The 19558-nt window shown below is 40.6% G+C and overlaps 1 long non-coding RNA gene across 2 annotated transcripts; it reads right to left on the reverse strand.

Moving 5' to 3' along the window:
• Positions 1-5795: 5795 nt before the first annotated feature.
• Positions 5796-17804, reverse strand: LOC117012129 (uncharacterized). 2 transcript variants are annotated; one of them, XR_004421128.1, is made up of 4 exons: positions 17672-17804; positions 17365-17461; positions 14650-16571; positions 5796-6065 (listed from the first exon to the last, which is right to left on the reverse strand). It is a non-coding gene; the product is annotated as an uncharacterized LOC117012129 (long non-coding RNA). The 2 variants fall into 2 exon arrangements; XR_004421127.1 differs by lacking the exon at positions 5796-6065 and having other exon boundaries at positions 13934-16571.
• Positions 17805-19558: the final 1754 nt, after the last annotated feature.

The following is a 19558-nucleotide window of genomic DNA, read 5'->3' on the forward strand; positions in this document are numbered from 1 at the left end:
GCAGAAGGGAGAACCCAGGTGAAGTTCAGGACATGCCACTCCAAAATATGCCACTTTGGCATACTGATTATTTTAGGCTGAAAGCACTTGAGAAATAGCAGACGTGGGAAGAGTTCTCTGACCCCCCATTTTCTATCTAAAAACAAGCCATAAAATTTCCCATGAGAGAGGTGCTCTTTGTACCAGGAAGAGAACATCCTTATCACCAGAGACTAGGAAATGCTGCTGAAATGGTTCCGTACAAACACACTAAAATAGCCCTCATCTTCCACTAGCTTCCCTCCCCCACGTATCTTCTAGTCGCTGCCCCTAGTCCTAACCCCCTTGTCTTGTCATTTCTTCAAAAACTTGTTTCTTTGTCTAACAGGTACAAAAGACTTCTGTTCCGGTCACTTTTTTGGATCTTCATTCTCTTGCAAAGGTCCCCATGTACATGTAAAATCTCAATAAAACTTGTATGCTTTTCTTCTGTTAATCTGTCCCAGTTGAATTCCTAGGCCCAGCCAGTGATCTTAAGAGAGAAGAGGAGAATTTTTTTCCTCCCCTAAACAGAAATCTAAACCCTCCTTTCATTAAGAAAGTTCTAGAGGCAGAATGGGGTTGGGGCCAGAACACTGTTCTGGGGGTGGGAGTCTTGGCTCCCCACTCAGAGCAAACTAGTCAGCCTCCCTGGCTTCATGATTCTCATCTGGACGCAGAAGAGGTGGACCTGGACTCTGCATGAGTTTCCTTCCGTATCTACCAGTTTATGATTCTAAACCCAGAAGCCACCATACGTAGGAGTCTCCCTCCCAGGGAAAGTTCTGAATCTCCTCCAGTCAGCCTGCTATAGTTCTATAAAAAGCTTCACTGACAATTCCACCAGAAGCAGCACATGATGATGGAGCAGCATTTCTGTGTGGATCACCCAACCACATCCAGTGTGAAGAACAAGTCTACAGAGAGCCCTCAAGTGGCCAGTGCAGGAGGTCAGCATCCTTGTGGTACCACAAGAGGGCATCTACCACAGCCCCTGAGCAGGTCAGAAACGACAAGACCAACAGCCCACAAACCTGGACCATTGGGAAAGAAATGTGGTAAAAACTGATTCTAGCAAAGCTGGGTGTTTTATGAGGAGCCTTTTGAATGGAAGCAACAGAAAACCACTCTAACTTAAGAACATAATGGGATTTATTTTAAGGATATAAATCTATCTCATAAAACCTTGGATCAAGAACTACAGCAAGCCTCCCAGACGAAGAACCAGGAACTAAAAAGCCACCAAAAGTCCTTCCAATCTCTGTCTCTTCTCTCTTACTTTTCTTTTGTGTGTGCTTCAATCTCTCCCTGCATAACAACTGTCCTCCTGTTGGTTGAGCAGGAACTACACAGGGCTGCCCCCCCAGCTCCTCTCTGGATTGATAGTCTAGTTCAAACGGCCAGCATCTTTGCGTTCCAATTAAACTGCACTGAAGGTTGTTTAATTGAACTGCATTAGCTCAGCTCTCTGGTCAGGTATCCAAATCAAGGTCAGTCAGGATTAGGGAGGCAGAGTCAGACAGTGAAAACATGGTGCCAGGATTTACCCGCACTACGCTGGAAACATGGGCAAGGCAAGAGGCCAAGCTTCTGCCAGTCTTTGGCTATGAATGGAGATGGACACATATAAGAACATTTTGGCCAAATTTTCAGTGATTTTCTCCCTCAAATATTTATCCGTATATTAAAAAAATACACAAAGACATTCTGTGGTATTCACATTTTCTACATGGTCTAGAATGTATAGGATCTCAGTGCTCAATCTGATAATCACTGTCGTTCATTAGTAACCATCACCAATACCATGGAAGAAAAGCAGTTCAACTGTGTGGAGTTAGCTGTCCCTATCTTTCACCCCACAAATGAACCCAGGACATTTAGTTCTCCCCAGCTGAGCATGCTGACATTTAGTGAAGGAAGCACTTAATGATTTCTGTGCTTCATACAGAAATGTGGGTGTGTTTCATACAAATACTCTTCCTCAGCAGCTCTTTCTAATGAGAGCTTCAAGAACTAGCAGGCACATTTAGGGCTTAATGCCTTTAAGAAAAAAGGAATAGAAGTTATATGGTTTCCCTGGAAACCTTTTCTAAAGAAATTTGCACATGTGCCTTCTCAAGAAGCCAGCGCTGCAGCCTGGGGATTCTTCCCAGCCCCAGGCCATCCATTAAAGTGTGAAGGCCAGGGCTCCTCAGCTATAGCTCCGGGAGCAGCGACTGGGCTTATTTGGTTTAAGATTACTGAGTACCAATTCTCTGTGGTTCTGAGAGTAAGTACGCCCAGGTAATTTTGCCATCTTTTGAAGCATTTGCAAGTTCTGGCTATCAAAGTTTGTGGCCGAAATCCTATCAGAATGGGTGATGGGGGTTCCTCAAGGAACAAGGGGAATAGCTTGCTGATTATTATCAGTTATTTGAATATGAATTCTCAGTGCACTTGTGTTCCAATTAGAACAAAAATAACCTGGAAGGGGCCGTGCCTATTTGTGCAATTCTAGGATCTCTTTCAATAGCTGTGATCTTAACAGTTTTAGGGTAAGGTTACTAAACAAAGCAAAACAAAGAAAACTATCAAGTTTGCAGAATTTGAGGAAATTATTGATACTTTGATTTCCAAAGTGCCATGGGACCTATGTTGAAAATGATTCCTACCTGGCTTAAAGGGATACATACCATGTTTCCCTGAAAATAAGACCTAGCCGGACAATCAGCTCTAATGCGTCGTTTGGATCAAAAATTAATGTAAGACCCAGTCTTATTTTACTACAATATAAGACTGGGTCTTTATAATATGATATGATATGATATGATATGATATATGATATGACATGACATAACATAACATAATATAACATAATATTATATAATACCGGGTCTTGTATAATATAAGACTGGGTCTTATATTAATTTTTCCTCCAAAGGACGCATTAGAGCTGATTGTCCGGCTAGGTCTTATTCGGGGAAACACAGTATTATGAACCGCTAGACTTATATAAGTATGCCCTTCTTCCATTGCAACATTCACAATCCTCTTCCTGTTCCCCCTTTCCATCTCCATAACAACCAGGGTTATTAATCAAGAAGAAATCAGCCTGCCTCTTCAGCCTTTATTCTAATTTAGGGATGTTTATTTTGGGAGGTGCAGGTTATTTCTTCCTTGGAAACTCTTGACATTTTAAGGCATCTGTTCAATATCTTGGTTTCAAGGTCCTCCCCCATGTCCAATATCAATAGATCAGATAAAAATCAACAAAACACATAGGAAAAGAGGGTATCATTGTAAGATACGGAACAAACTGCATGACTATTTAATAGGTTAGGACAGGCAGTACAACTATAATATTGACTAGTCTTGGATAGACAAGAGAAAGAAATATTAACCAGAACAGCACTTACTCCAGATTCCGTTACAGAGCAAGGCCTCCAAAAGTGTCCCATTTCCACATGACGTCATCCTCAACATTTAGCATGCCATGAGGTCAACGCTGAAAGAACCCACTTACTTTCAAGATAATGTCCTTTCTCTTTCAATGTGATTATCAAACATTTATGTGCCAGGAACCATGTGAAATCTTTGGAATTCAGAATTCCTTCAGAGACGGAATAAATAAATTTCCTGCCGGTACTTTTTCCTGGCTCACTTTTAGAGAAAAGTCATATTGTGTTTAGGAAAAACTTTCTTGAATCAACTTGGCTTTTTTAATTTTCTGAAACAATTTAAATTCTTCAAATGTTTATCACTGATGAATGATTGCTATCCTTCCTGGCCTTTGCTCTTTTAGAGGGAAAATGGAGCCAGCAATCCAAATTAACATAGAATTTCTGTAAGCAAGAACTGCCATCAGCTTGCCTACAAAGTTCAATAAAGGTTCATCATTTTGTTTTTGGCCCTGCCCTGTAAATTCAACCCTCTGTTTCTGCAAATTGCGAGTGAAATATACTGATGATTTATAACCAAAAGCTGCATTCCCTTTTCCTCAAAAATCCTGGAGCTCTTTTAAAATTTTATACTTAGCGAAATATATAAGCATATTTTGAATTCCTGGAATATTTTGTCTTTACCAAGTATGTCAATTGACTTGAGAATATTTTGAAGTTATACAGATCTAGATATAAAAACTGCAGAATAGAATGAAAGATTTTAGAGTGTATAATTCATTGGACTAAATCATCAAATGACTGATATTGTGACAACTAAAGTACTAGGATCTAAATATACTCAGATATTTAAAAAGTCCTTTCATGAATTTTCCTGAGACAACCACACAGTATACTGTGGACACTTGCAGATCTAGCATCCAGGAGTTCAACTACTGAAGGGCAACTCTGAAGGTTCATAGTGAGACAGCACAAGTACTTGGGCTCAGGGCCGAAGGAATGCGGGATGGCCAGGAGGAATGCCAGATGAGCTGACCACAAGAATGCCACCAACCCAGCACCCCATACCTAAAAATGTAGAAATAGCTGATCATTATCTCCCTTCTAACCATTTATTTCAATACAAGTCGAAACCACTGTTCCACATGCACAGTTGATCAAGGTTTGCCCTCTGTATGACCTTCCTGGAGTGGTGATAATGAGCAGTTGGCCATCTTGCCCCCACAGTGCAGGTGGGAACATAGTTACCAGGCAAGTAGCCAGTGAAGAAAGCCTGCCTTTTCAAAAAGCCCTTCACATTCAAAAGGCCCATCTTTATGCACAAGCCCACTTTGTCCCCAACTTATAAAAGCAGCCAAGCAGAGCTGGCCCCTGAGTCAGTTCAGAGGGCCTTCTCTCCTTTGTGCTGCTTCCCTTGTGCTCTAGCATAGGCTTAATAAAATTTGTCTGGAAATTTTTCTGAGGTTTCCTCTTGATTTCTATCTTGGGAAACCCAACGACCCCAACACCGGTTACAATGGTATGTACTAACTGATCATTTTTTGTAGGAAACCAACTTTGAATCCAAGCTTTGAGGCTCATGTACGGAGTTGAGGCATTTAGTTAATGAGGGATTATTTCTGACCCATCAATATTCATATCTCTGCAATTCGTTTAAGTATACATCAAAAGCATACACAAGTATGATGTCAGTGTCATTTGTTTATTGTTTCACATGTTTAGTAGTTGTCTATGTTATGCTTTTGTAGTTGAGAGATCCATTTATTCACTTGTGCACCAAAAATTAGTATTTATTAGTTATTGGGGATTCTATAGTGAACAAATACAAGGAGTCATTGTTTTCATGGACTTATACTATGTGGTGGAGAGTAACAAGTGAGATGATTATATATTGTAATGTGTGATTAAGGAAATAAAGTAGGTGATGTATTACCAAATAAATGCAGGAGGGCAGCCATCCATAGATGGGTCAGGAAAGGCCTTCTGAGAATTGACATCTGTGTGAAGACCTGAAGGAAGAGAATTAAGCTGCCACTAGTTAATTATTAGCTGTTGCTGGAGAAAGTTAAGTATATAAAGAATAGACAATGTTATTCTCCTATTCCCGAGATATTTGAGCATCAAAAGCCATCTATGGGATGTTTAAATGCCTTTGCGTTATGCGTCTGATTTTTGATATATTTCAGTCCTCAGGACAAAACAAAGCCACTCCTTGGACTATAATGTGCTATTCATTAGCATAATCTATTTAGAACAAACAGTATTTCTTGTAGTTGTTTTCTGTTACCAGAATAAGTGTTATCTTAGAGCAAAAGTAAATGAAATATACAAAATTCAATTATATTTCAATACACTTTCAATAAACAGTCTGGAAATGAAATAAAGAAAAAATCCCATTTACAATAACAAAAGAATAAAATACTTAGGAATAAATTTAACAAAAGAAGTACAACACTTATTTTCTGAAAAGTACAAAACATTGAAAGAAAGATCTAAATAAATGGAGAAGCATCCATGTTCATGGACCAGAAGACAGTAGTGTTAAGATGGCAGTACTCCCCAAATTGATCCACCAAATCAACACAATCATCATCAAAATCCCAGATGGCTTCCTCATTGTAGAAATTGACAAACTGATCCAAATATGGAAGCGCAAGGGGCCCAGAATAACTAAAAGGATTTCAAAAAAGAACAAAGTTAGAGGACTCACAGATTTCAAACCTTAACATGAACAAAGGTACAGTAACCATGACCATGTGGTACCGACATAAGAACAGACATAAATCAAAGGACTAGAATTGAAAGTCCAATTTAAAGATGAGCAAAGGATCTGAACAGACATTTCTCCATAGTAAATATTAAATAGTCAATAAAAAAGATGATCAACATCACTAAACATCAGGGAAATGTAAATCAAATATACAATAAAATACTACTTTCTACCCACTAGGATAGCTATAATCAAAGACAGAATAATGAGTGTTGGCAAAAATGTGGAGAAATTGGAACCCTTATGCACTTCTGGTGGGAATGTAAAATGGCACAGCTGCTGTGTAAAACAGTCTGGCAGTTTCTTAAAAGATTAAACATTGAGTTACCATATGACCCAGTAACTCCACTCTTAGGTATATACCAAGATAAATGAAAACCTATATCCATATAAAAACTAGTAAAAAATGTTTATACCAGCATTATTCATAATAAACAAAAATTAGAAACAACACAAGACCAATTGATTAATGGATTAAAATGTGGTACATAATGAAATATTATTCATCAACAAAAAGAATGAAGTACTAATATATGCTACAACATGAATGAACCTTGAAAACATTATGGTAAGTTTGTGTGAAAGAGGCCAGTCACAAAAGACACCCATTGCATGATCTCATTTATATTAGATGTCCAGATTTGACAAATCTATAGAGACAAAGTAGATTAGTGGTTATTTAGGCCTGGGGTGCGGAGTGGTAGGTAAGAAATGGGGAGTGACTATTACTGGTTATGGGGTTTCTTTTTGAGGTGATGAAAATGTACTAAAACTGATTGTGATAATGGTGATAGAACTCTGTGAATGTATTAACACTGTATACTTTCAATGGGTGAATTGTACAGTATGTGAATTATATCTCAATAAAACTTTTATATTAAAAAAAGTAAATCAGAGACAATATCAGGAAACATCAGTTCTCCTAACCTTGAACCTTAATATCAGAAGAGTCAACAAGAATTTATTAAGTCCACTTACCTATCTTGCTTTTAGGTACGACCTCTTTGTAATAACACCAGGTGAAAATCTGTTCTGTTTTTTGGCCCGTAAGAAAAGGAGCATCCATCAGGTACTTCAATAAACTATTCCAGTTCTGACAACAACTCCATGAATCAACAGAGTCTTCCCTAAGACCAACCATGTGTTAGATTTTAGGCTAAGATTAATCTCCTTTGAGGAGAAAAGAATCAATATAGTAATTACTGTTTCCTGTTCTTCTGGGTGTTTCATTTTCTATTTTGCACTAAGACTCTGGTACTAATATATTATGCCTCTGCTCTACAGGTCTCATCTCAGGCTTGGTTCTTTATTGCAAATGCTGATTTTAAAAACCTCACATCGTATTATAATTTAAGACCAAAATGACGCTGCACAAATGAGTTAGTTTTTCCCTGCATTCATTTCTCCCTGTTGTTATTTCTAAAATGAGGTTTCTAACCCTATCAATTTCATGACTAGTGTGTGATAAATAAGTCATATGCAAGAGGAAAAGAATACCAAATAGCAAGTAGCATCGTTTTTCTAAAAAATGATATTGATTACTACTTTACAGTTTTTCCAAACCCCAAAGGTCCTTTTCTTCTTTCCATGGGTGCTTTTAAGTGTCTTAATTTAAGGTTATTAACTTCTCATTGCCTACTTGATGCCTTAGACAATTTAGTATCAGCAGATTTTAAAATACCACAGCCTTCTGAAAATCTGAAACCAGTGACTGGATAGTGTGAGGAAAAGGGCTGCAAAAAACTTTTCTTGGGAGAGAGGAGCTCTCCAAGAAGACAGAAAGGAGGAAGAGAAGAAATGGCAGGTAAAAACTATATGAGGCTTCTCATTTGGCCTTGTATCAGTTTTTCTCTCTTCTACCCTGCATTTTAAGATGGTAACCAGCTGTTAGGTTATACTTCATATTAGATTGTCTCCAAAGCTCTCCTAGAGGGTTCTGGCTGAGATAGTCCTCATCTAGAAAAGTTCAATAATGGACACTGGAACAACTATATGTTATTTTAATGCAGTAAGAGCTTGCCACACTAAGACAGGCTTTTCCCCAGATTATGTTGTGTTTAATTTGTGCTTTTCTCAAAGTCCTATGCTGATGGGATCCTAGTTCCTTAAAACAGTGAAATCTTTGTCTTTAAATAAAATTCCATTTTGGCACAATGAGTATTGACTACCCTATGAAGCACTGTGGGGTTTAAGAGATGACTTAGCTACACTCTCAAGGATCCTAGAGTCTAATGAAGGATAAAGAGCACAGAGAACTTTGATACAAGACAGAGCATAACAGGTGTTGTCCATCAGCATCAGTATTTAGTTGATGATTTCCCAAAGCTTCCCTTCCATGTTTAATTCACAGTAGCTCCTGAGAATTTGAATAAAATACAAATATTAAACAATCACCCAAATATGAGGTCATCTACTTTCTGTTATATATCATTTCCTCCAGTTTGCTGTCCTGGTAAAAATAACATTCAAGCCCTCTCATGTGCTAACATTTAGAACTATTTCAGTGAGAGGTTTGTATCTTCTAAAGAAATAACAATGACAAACCAGAAAAGCAAAGGAAGCTTTCAAAAGTAAGCCAGAGACTGTGGTGGAAAACTATTTATTTCTTTATGATCTTAAAAGATCCAGGTGTTCTTAGATTCCCTCAACGGTTGGATTTTTCTTTAGCTAGCTCTCACAAAAAAATACATGTAATAATAACACCTTAAAATCTGCCAGTGTTATGCATAAATATTTGAGACATTCACAGACAAATGCAAAACTCCAACTCCCTTTCCACACTGCAGAATTAATGGAGTGTTCTCTTAAAGCAAACAATGAGGTTTCTCTTTGGCAAAGTACAGAAATACATTTCCTTTTCGAAGATAATTATAAAGACTTCTTTCTCAGGGTGTGAATGCCATCTATTTCAGTATATGTCATATCCATTATATTTTCTCATTTTTCTCTAATGCTTCAACTGCTTACTGTAAGATCACACCAGCTATTTACTAAAACCTGAAAGTTTAGTCTTTGATAGGCCAACCAGATAAAGCTCACTGGTAAGTTTTGCCCAGCAAGTCTAGTGAACTTATTAACTATTCTTAGCTGCATTGCTTTTATCCCATATGAATTCACCTGTGTTTCAAATGACCGATTGATTCTTCCCCCAAGAAATTTTGATGAAGTTCATTTGCTCATATTCAGAACCCCAAAGTAGATGTGGGTTTTTTTCCCCAAGAGCAGACATTAAAGAAAACAGAGAAAGTACTGCCCACCTGTGTAATTCAGGGGAGGCACCAAATACATCAGCCACGGTAGCTGCCCCACCACAGGCCATGCTAGGGAGCAATGCTTTGTTCCGAGATACTGTGACCTCACCGATGACAGATGAATAGAAGCCAACCCATAGCTTGGCTAGTGACCTAAGAAGTATCTTGATGTGAAAAGTTAATGAGACCTTATCTTGGAAATTTAAACTGATAAATATTAAGATGATGAGAGGATAAGCACCTAACTCTCTCTATTTCTCAAGTCCATAATGGGAATGGTAATAAAAGCATTTACAACACAGCAGAGATTGAGTTGACCAGTAATATGAAAACACTTAGAATAGGGTCTGGCCCTTAATAGGCCTAGAATAAATGTACTGTCATCATCAACATAATTACTGTTTTGAATAGTTGTCTTCTATTCAAAAATCTTCCATAAGGACACGTGTGTAACAATGTATGTGTAATAAGCTGAAAATTTAAAATAATCAGGGATGACTAGCCCTACCAGATATGAAAACAAAGAAAATAAAGCCACTTTAAGTAAAATGATATGGGATTCATGCAGAATGAGGCAAATATAAATTGATCTGAATCCCCTATTATAAAAATATTCATCCATATTTTTCTTCTATTACATTCATTCTATAGATTTAAATCTTTAACCTACCTAGAATTTATTTTGCTGTAAGAAGTAAGTTAATGATTTTGTTTTATTTTATTTTTCTGAGTAGCTGCCAAGTTGTTCCAAAAATAGTTATTAATAATTTAATAATATATCTTTTCTTCACTAATTTGAAATGCTTTTTATCATACACTAAATTTGCATATATATATATATTATATATATATATATATAATATATATATATATATTTTAAAGTATGGCTTGATGAACCAAACAAAATGGATCTTTAGATTCGATGTAACTCATAGATAACCTACATATTGTCTTAAGATTTCCTAGGTATTTATACCCTCACCCCCCCAAAAAAAAACAACTTTAATGAAGAAAGTACTGTTAATACCAGTCATTTTGTTTTTATGAAGAATATGGACAGTGATATTTTCATGATTTTGTGAATAATGCATCAGTTTCAGGGCAATTATAATTTCAAAGTCCATTATTTTGTTTTATTTTTTAATGCATTCACTTTTGCATTTAGGTGGTTTTTAATATGCTTTTTCTCTTCAGTTTGATAATAAATGGCTCCACAACCTTGCTCCAGTTCAATGAAGGTTTTTTTAAAGGCAGTGCCAGCCAAAGTGTATATGAAGGTCTGACAATTAAGTTCACGAACACATCCTAGAAAAAGTGCTACATACCTCATTGCTGACTATCCCTACGGTCACCTCTGAAGTACTCCCCTTGGGAAGCTATGCACTAAGCCAGCACCTAGTCCGTCCTTCAAAGAAATTTTGGAACTCTTTTCCTGGAATGGCCATCAGAGCTGTCGTCGTATTACCCTTGATGTCCTGAATGTCATCAAACTGTCTTCTTTCCAATATTTCTTTTATCTTTGGGTAAAGAAAGAAGTACTTGGGGGCCAGATCAGGTGAGTAGGAGGGTGTTCCAATACAGTTATTTGTTTACTGGCTAAAAACTTCCTCATAGACAGTGCTGTGTGAGCTGGTGCATTGTTGTGATGCAAGAGCCATGAATTGTTGGTGAAAAGTTCAGGTCATTCAACTTTTTCACGCAGCCTTTTCAGCACTTCCAAATACTAAACTTGGTTAACTGTCCAGTTGGTACAAATTCATAATGAATAATCCCTCTGATGTCAAAAAACATTAGCAACATCATTGTAACAAGTTCGCGAACTTAATTGTCAGGCCTCGTAGGCATGGATTTCCAGCCCTAGCATGCAGATGTATTTGCAGAAACCAACCCCTAGGGGTCAGAATTAACAAACTAGAAGTGGTCTCAGGGGCTTAGTCATTAGCTCAGGAACCCTCAGCTCTTTTTCTCTGGACAGTAGTAGCCTCTTATCTTTTGTGAGAGAATTGGGGTTTTCCGTAAAGGATTTCTGACTTCTCTTCACCTGCTGATATAGGAGTAGGTCTGGATGACAAAGAGAAGACTATGTCAAGATCACTGTGCGTAGGCTAATGAACCTTTTATGCTGCACAAAAATGTTCCTGACTTGACAATTTTGATAACTATTTTAAGTCTTTCCAAATCCTCTAGCATGGAAAAATGTTCTCTGTTGATTTGCCAACTTAGATCAAATAAGTCCTATGTTCACACTGACAAAATTCTTTCTCCTTGTCATGAGACTACTATACGTACGTTTTTTAGAAAAAATGTTTATATAGATAGATAGATAGATAAGTGTGTGTGTATATATATATGTATATATATATACATATATATATATATATATATATTTAATAAAAACTCTTCAGAAAACCATTTTCACAAAAACACATTTGTATCTGACCACAGTTATAGATTGTGGCAAAGACAAACAGTTGAGAAGTGCTTAATGTTTAAAATGGATATGGTATTAAAATTTCAGATTCACACTTAATACTTCTTGGTGGATATTCCTATTAGAAGAAGCTGTGGGAATTGGTAAGTTCACTCAGGAAGAGTGGAATGTAAAAAGAGAAGAAGAGAGAACTGGGAGAAGGTAAGTAGTCCACACAGACGAAGCGTTGGAGACAGTAGACGTAGGTGAAGAGGCAGGGGCGTGAAGTGACTGAGCATGGAGTCTGGGTGGGAAAGCCTGAAGGGAACACTCAATGGGTTTGACAGGCTGGAGAGGGTGGGTGGGATTCAGAACTGGAGGTGCCAGTCTGGTTGGATTGTGGCTATGTTGTGGTGATCTGGAAAAATAAGATGTGGTCAGGAGGTGGGTATTTGAGTCTGAGATTTCAGGGATGGAGCAACTCTAGCAAGTAAAGTCAAGGTGTGGTCTTGAGACGTCAAGCACTATGAGCCTATTGCTTCTTTCGATGAGAGTGTAAAACTACTGCCTTGGGAGGAAATGAAAGTCCCAGTTTCCTGCTTCCAGTTGACTTCACTTTTGCACAATGGAAGGACAAAGAATTGCAAAGGCCATTGTGCATAGACAATGACCAGGCCTGAAGCATCGATGTTAACCCAACTTTCGTCCTAGTTCCAGCAATCCCACTGCCAACCTTGGACTTTATCAACATTGCAAACCCCTCTGATCATCTATCCTCTTTCCTGCTGTGCTCCTCAAATCCAATTTCCCACTATTCTCCTCCTTCTGAAGACTTACCATTTGATGGTAAACAAACCCCTTTATTATTCTCAACCTGTTCAAAGAGCTTCCCTGCCCTCTATGTCCTCTACTTTCCCTGCAGAGAGGGAAAGTTCACTCTCCCTGAGGCTACCATTTTCTGCAGTCATCTGGCATAGAAGCTGTTCTGTATTTTCCAGCTCTGCTGTGTGCAGACTTCTCTCATTTCCACTTCCAAAATCATTAATATTTCCTTAAGTACCACATCGTCATTCTCACCTCACTACACATTCATTCTCAAACTCAGGCACTTGTATCACCATTTTCTCCTGGAGAACTTTAATCTCCATGCAAAAGACTATCCATAAGCTACCAGTCTCATAGTGCTTGACGTCTCAAGACCACACCTTGACTTTACTTGCTAGAGTTGCTCCATCCCTGAAATCTCAGACTCAAATACCCACCTCCTGACCACATCTTATTTTTCCAGATCACCACAACATAGCCACAATTCAACCAGACTGGCACCTCCAGTTCTGAATCCCACCCACCCCTCTCCAGCCTGTCAAACCCAATGAGTGTTCCCTTCAGGCTTTCCCACCCAGACTCCATGCTCAGTCACTTCACTCCCCTGCTTCTTCACCTACATCTGCTGTCTCCAACGCTTCGTCTGTGTGGACTACTTACCTTCTCCCAGTTCTCTCTTCTTCTCTTTTCATATTACATACTCCTCCTAAGTGACCTTATCTACACCCACAGCTTTAACTGCCACTTATAAGCTAATGCTTCCTGAATCTCTAGCTCCATCCATAACTTTCTCCTAAATTCAGGAAGAGCCACATAACTGATTGTCTATTGAACATTTTTATAAGCACTTGCAAACTCAGTTTGTCAAAACTGAGCTACTCGTCCATCCCCACGGTTGGAGTGGGAAACATGACCCTCCTCTTATCTCCCTCATCTTAGTGAATGGTGCATCCCATCTATATCCCCAAATGTTGCTAGGCTACTTCGTACAATGCTTATCATAGCATTTTTCACACTGTTGTAGCAGCTGTTCATTTGTCTGGCTCCCACATTAGCCTACATTTTCACAGGACAAAGATTTTCCTTGCCTCAGCATACGCAAAGCAAACAAAGCACAGTGTTAGGCACATAGAGTGTTCAACAAATGTTTAGTGAATTAATGAACAAATAACTGATTCAATCAGTTTTGTTACCAGAGAGTGGGCCCTTCTCAGCGCGGTGTCCAGGTTCTAGGCATCTCAAGCAAAGAATTGAATGAGGCACAGAAATAAAGTGGCAAAAGAATAGTTTTTTAGAAGAGACAGTACACTCCAAAGAAATAGAAGTGGACCCGAGCAGCAGAGAATAGCTCCAGGGCCAAAGGTGGCATTATTAGGAGAAAAAGTGCACTCCAAAGAGTTTGGAGCAGGCCGAGCAAAAAAAGAGGCTCAAAAGGCCCTGAATGGTGAGGACTTGGAGTTTTTAATCCCTTTTTTTTCTCTATAATGGGCTGTTCCTCTCTGGGCGTGGGACTAATTGATTGACACCTGTGATTGACAAAGGGCCATTACCTCCTCTCTTTAGACTGTGCATGTTCCTTCCCAGAATTCAGTCTGTTATAATGATATTAAGGAACTTCTGGGCATATGTATGATATTATAATATGGTATAATGAGGTCCAGGTGAAATGGAGGTCATTGTAGCCTTTACTGAGAAGGTATGAGTGGCAGGTTTAATCTAGTTGGGTATTTTGTACCCATTTGTTTTCTCATAGGGGTAGATAATTACAGTAAAAAGGGAAAGTTTTGGGCAGAGAGGGGAGGTCTTTTCGGCAGTCGCTTTCTATGGGTTGTGTTGGATGTACAAGAATGTAGAGACCCGATGTCTATCTCTAACTGCCTGCCTTGTTTTCCCCTTGAGAGACGTGATCCCCTTAAAATCTCTATGGGTAGTGGAGGAACAGGAGGTCTTTTCTTCTGTATCTGCTTCCTGCTGGGCAGGGCATAGAGCTGTCCCTACCTGTTGGGGATTCACAGAACTCTCGCCCTATTTGATCTCAGATGAGAGGAAGGGGTCTCGAGATCCACCTGCAAGACCGCATTGGGTTCTTTGGCTGGGACTGGTAATCTTGTTGGGGTATCATCTGTATCCCCAAGACCCCCAAATGAGGAAAAATAGATTTTAATTAATAAATTTAAAAGTGTTGGCTTAAAGAGCAGAGCTCAAAGATATTAATGTGAGGTGGCTACATGATGGAAAATCTGTCGGCTCTCTAGGGCCTGTGGCCACTTAACCGGTTATTCAGGTGTCATTAATTGTCCAGGAGTCAGGCCTGGAAGGGGTAGGAGAGAACATTAGGCTTCAATGATTACAATCAATAAGCACAAATCACAAATTTCAGAGCAATTATCTAAAGGAGGGGGTAGGAGATTTCTATGATTCAGGTTAAAAACAATCTATTATTTATGATTAAGAAACTAATGAGTTAAACACGAAAGAAAGAAAACTTAAAGAGTTTCTATAGTGAGAAGCCCTTTCATTTGGCCTGTATCAGTTTCACATTTTTCAAAGTAGAATCTGAAATCAGTAGGTTTACAGGCAATATAAGAAAAGCAAAGTGAGAATTTCAGGCAGAGTTTGGGGAAATGTATATTAAAAAAGCTACCACTGTGTTAGGCTCCTTCTGTTTCCAGAATTAAGTCTCCCAAAAAAATTGTTATTAAATTAAAATGGAAATAACAGGTTGTTGAGTCTGACTTTTCATGGAAACAATAAGCAAGAACCTTACATTAACATAATGCAGAAGGTGAGGCATAGCATGTCTTCTCTGACATAAGAAATGAAGAGTCCATGGATATCAACAAGATTCTCAAAAATACTAGGAGAACTGGAGCAAAGAGAGGAAAAATCAAGCTTAACTAAGAGTGAACAGACGGCTCTTGGTCCATATAAGTGATGCATGGAAGTGACAGTGAAATGTTCCATAAGAAACAGAAATAAACTAGCTCTGAGAGTAAATACAAATCAACACTTAATAGATGATATTGGAGATAAAGTTGCTACTTCTTAAGGCTGCAAAATTTTATTGTAATGCAATTAGTTTATCTTAAGAAATGTGTAACTTTGGACTTGGGTAAGGTGTGTCAGCAACCAATGTCTGATCACATCTGGAGCATATACAAGACTGAGCTTATCTGAGGATCTGACGACCTGAAGTCCTTGGACCAAAGTGAATTCGCTAAAATATAAGGTATGTTAGAAGCCAGGCTGATCTCTCCTAGACATACTTTCTATGGACTGAATTGTGTCCCCCCCATATTTGTATGTTGAAGTCCTAGCCCCAGCATGATGATATGTGGAGATAGGGTCTTTAGGAGGTAATTAAAGTTACATGAGATCATAAGGGGTGGTAGGGAGATAATCTGATAGAACTGTGGCCTTATAGGAAAAGAGGGAAAGAGAGAGGTCTCTCATGTGAGACACGGCAAGAGAACACAGAGAAAAGGCAGCTGTCTGCAAGCCAGGAAGAGAGCCCTCACCAGGAACCAAATCCTCTGGGACTTCCAACCTCCACAGCTGTGAGAAACAGATTTCGGTTGTTAAAGCCACCGTTCTGCGGTTCTTTGTTATGGTAGTCCACGCAGATTGAGCCAACAGCCAATATCAAGTTGGGCTCTATATTTGAACTTCTATACTCTCCTCTGAAACAATGGGTTTTCTCATAGAAAATTCAGATTCGTAGCTTAAAGCCAAAACATGAAGTCAGATGATCCTCGGTGAGCCACCCTCTGGGATCCTCTTTTCCGTCCTCTCTCAAAGGAGGATGGCCGTTCTGCCCTGCCAGCTTCACATCATTGCAGTTATGATGAAATGCATGAGGACACACTCTTGAACCTGGACGTGCCAGGAAATGCCAGTGTCACGAGATCAGGCCCCTGTACCTGTTGAACCCAGAAGAGAGCTGCACGTTAGGAATGTTGGCTCCTAGTTTTAGTTTTTAACCAGAACAAATGGTTATTATAATTCCTCATTGGAATAATTAAATGGGGGTGTTCAGAAGCAGCCGGAATTTTTTAGGCAGCCTAGTTTCAGGCAGGGGAAGTTTCAAGTCAGTTCAGGAGGGAAACTTGGAAAAACTGAGATATGGAAAAAAAGAGTAAAACAAATGTGCAGCTTAACAAAGAGAAAGAGCCAAAAAGCTAACATAACTCTGGCTTCGTTTCCCAAGGCAACAGTCTGTCCCTCAAGCAAGTGTCCCGTCCAAAGGGAGCAGGGAGAGTTCCCACAGGCTAGCTCTTCTCTGGCTGTGGGAGTTGGCGAGGGGAGGGGAACTGTGTATTTGAGGTCTAGAGAAGACAAATCACTTGCACTGAGTAAGGGTAAAAATGAAAGGAAAAAGGAGAAGAAGAAGGCTAACAGCCTGAACTTGGACTAAAGTAAATTCCGTCAAACGTGATGAAATATACACAATTCATAGAGCAAAAGCAGGAGCTGAGGTTCACACATCAGCCAAAAGCCCAGCCTCTCGCCAGAGGAGCCAACACACACAAGTGCTCACAGGGTGCCCTTGACCTGGGGGCTGGATGAAGCGATGCCAGAATGGAGGCCTTGGCGGCATGCCAGGCGTGGTCATGCCACATCCAAAGCACTGGAGAAGCCAAAATGAAGAGTGAGCAAATACGACACAACTAAAAGTCACCACCTCTGTGTTCCTCTCCCAGCTCTACCACTTACAAGTCCAGACTGTTCGACAATTCACTTCATCTTTGTGGACCTGTTTTCTCCTCTATAAAATGGGGTTGAGAGAACTGGCTGGACCTGCCCTCCAGGGCTGTTGGGAAAATCAAAAGAGTTACAAGAGCAAGTATTTCACAACTGGAAAACAATCCTACGCATCACTGGTATTCTATGCAGGTGTTTCTGCATAACCCCCCCACCCCCCCCCACCCCCCCCACCCCCCCCACCCCCCCACCCACCCCCCCCCACCCCCCCACCCACAATTGAAAGGCACGTGCTCAGTTAGACCAGTGCTCCGCGGACCTCCACGCTCTGCACTGCGAGGATCGCACTGCTCTCTTTCCTCCTGGCAGCCTGAGTCGTGGCACAGCTGCGGCCGTGGTGATGGCAAAAATGCCTCCCTGGGCTGCACTTGTCTCTCCTTCCTCTTTTCTCGAAGCCGTGCCAAGCAACAGAAAAACACAAAACCTCCAGACTCTTGCACTCCCCACCCACTTCCTCCTGCTCAAATTCCTGTCTTCCTGCTTCCCCGGAGATGGCATTACTCATGAAAAATGGGCTTGCTGCAGGGTCTGCTGTGCGTGCGACCCGCCTCTCCCTTTGAGTGGAACAAAATGATGCCTCTTTCTCCTGCCAATGGGGGTGAAATGTGTGTGCTGTATTCAGGTTGAGGGAGAGAGAGCAGTGGGGATTTCCCTGTGATGGGCTCCACAAGCACCTGTGGCCCTTAGGGAACTTTTGGGGGCCCTCCCGGAACTCCCTTAGGGGCATTAAGGCAGCTGGTTTGTTATGTGGGGTTGCAGAGGAAGCAGGAGTCCTGGCTCACATTTCTTGTCCACCCACCCAAGTTGCAGCTCCTTGGCATCCACGCTGCCACCTGGCCCCACCCTGCGAAGGCCTCCTATGGGCACCAATGGGCACCAATGTACTGACTCGTCCCGCCACTGGCTTCACCTTTTCCTGGCCTCCTGCTCTCCCACCTTGAAAACCCAAATAGGGCCCGGAACTCGGATGAATTCAGTCATGCAGGGCTCTCTTTGTTTTCTTTCCTTTTTACCCTTCACTGGGGAATAAAAATTCCCTCAGGGTTCAGCATGCAGTTTGGCAGCCTCATGGTTACAGGGTTTACTCACCTACAGCTTTGCTCCTGACTCCATGGTCTTGAGCAAGGGACACAGATGAATTCCGATCCGCTGGCGAGATGCTCAAGCACTGGTGAGGAAAAGGGGACATGGAGGCCACTCTATAATAACAGGATGAATGTTTTCATTACGCTTCACAGTTTACTAAAATGCCCTTATATAACTGCATTACTTTATTGGAGCCTCACAACAACATTAGGGAGGTTATTCAGATTAGAAATAGGGAACTCACAAAGATCAAACAACTTGTCCATCAAACATCTGGCCTGGTTCGAGATGGTTCCGGAGCCTACACCTGCTGCCTGCATCCTCCCCCTCACCACTCTCTCTAGAGTCTCTGCTGCCTTCCAGTTGCCACCCTGCACCTGTACTAGAACAGACCCCACCTGCCCCAGGAGCGGCTGTCCGCAGCTGCAAAGCCAAAGGAGCAGTAACAGGGGCCATCAGAGAGAGTGAAGTCTCATGAATGTCCCTGATGAGGGCTCGCTGGGTCAGAGAGCCGCTCTACTCCTTGAGCTGGCTTTCCCCACGTGGACAGAAGTCCGCAGGTTGCTGGCTGTCACTAGGCAGCCTACAGGGAAGTTTCCTCGGAGGTAAGTGAGAGGTGATTCCAAGTCAGTGCTTTTCAACTTTGTACACATTAGAACCACCTGGAGACTTTATTAGAAATGCTTATTGCCCGGATCCCACCCCAGAGCAATTGAATCAGATCACTGAGAGGGGCCTAGGCATCTGTATGTTTTTAAATTTCCCCAGGTGATTCTGCTGCACAGGAATGATTTAGAACTGCTGCTCCCGGTACTCAGCATGAGATGATCCAGGAGATCACCAAGTACGGGCACCCTGAAGTCAAACCAGTGTGCTGTTACCCCTCTTCTTTTCTCCACCCTTCCCCCAAACCATTCCCTTTCAACTTGCATTTCTGGGTCCTTCTGGGGTATCTTCAAATGTCATACGAGAAGAATGCTGGTTGTTCAAGGCCAAACTTTCTAACAAATCCCACAGGAGTCTCAGTGTCCAAGAAGTGTCCCTGTCAGCTCAGATTAGA

The sequence above is a fragment of the Rhinolophus ferrumequinum genome, chromosome 20, assembly GCF_004115265.2.
Source record: "Rhinolophus ferrumequinum isolate MPI-CBG mRhiFer1 chromosome 20, mRhiFer1_v1.p, whole genome shotgun sequence".
Lineage (NCBI taxonomy): Eukaryota > Metazoa > Chordata > Mammalia > Chiroptera > Rhinolophidae > Rhinolophus > Rhinolophus ferrumequinum.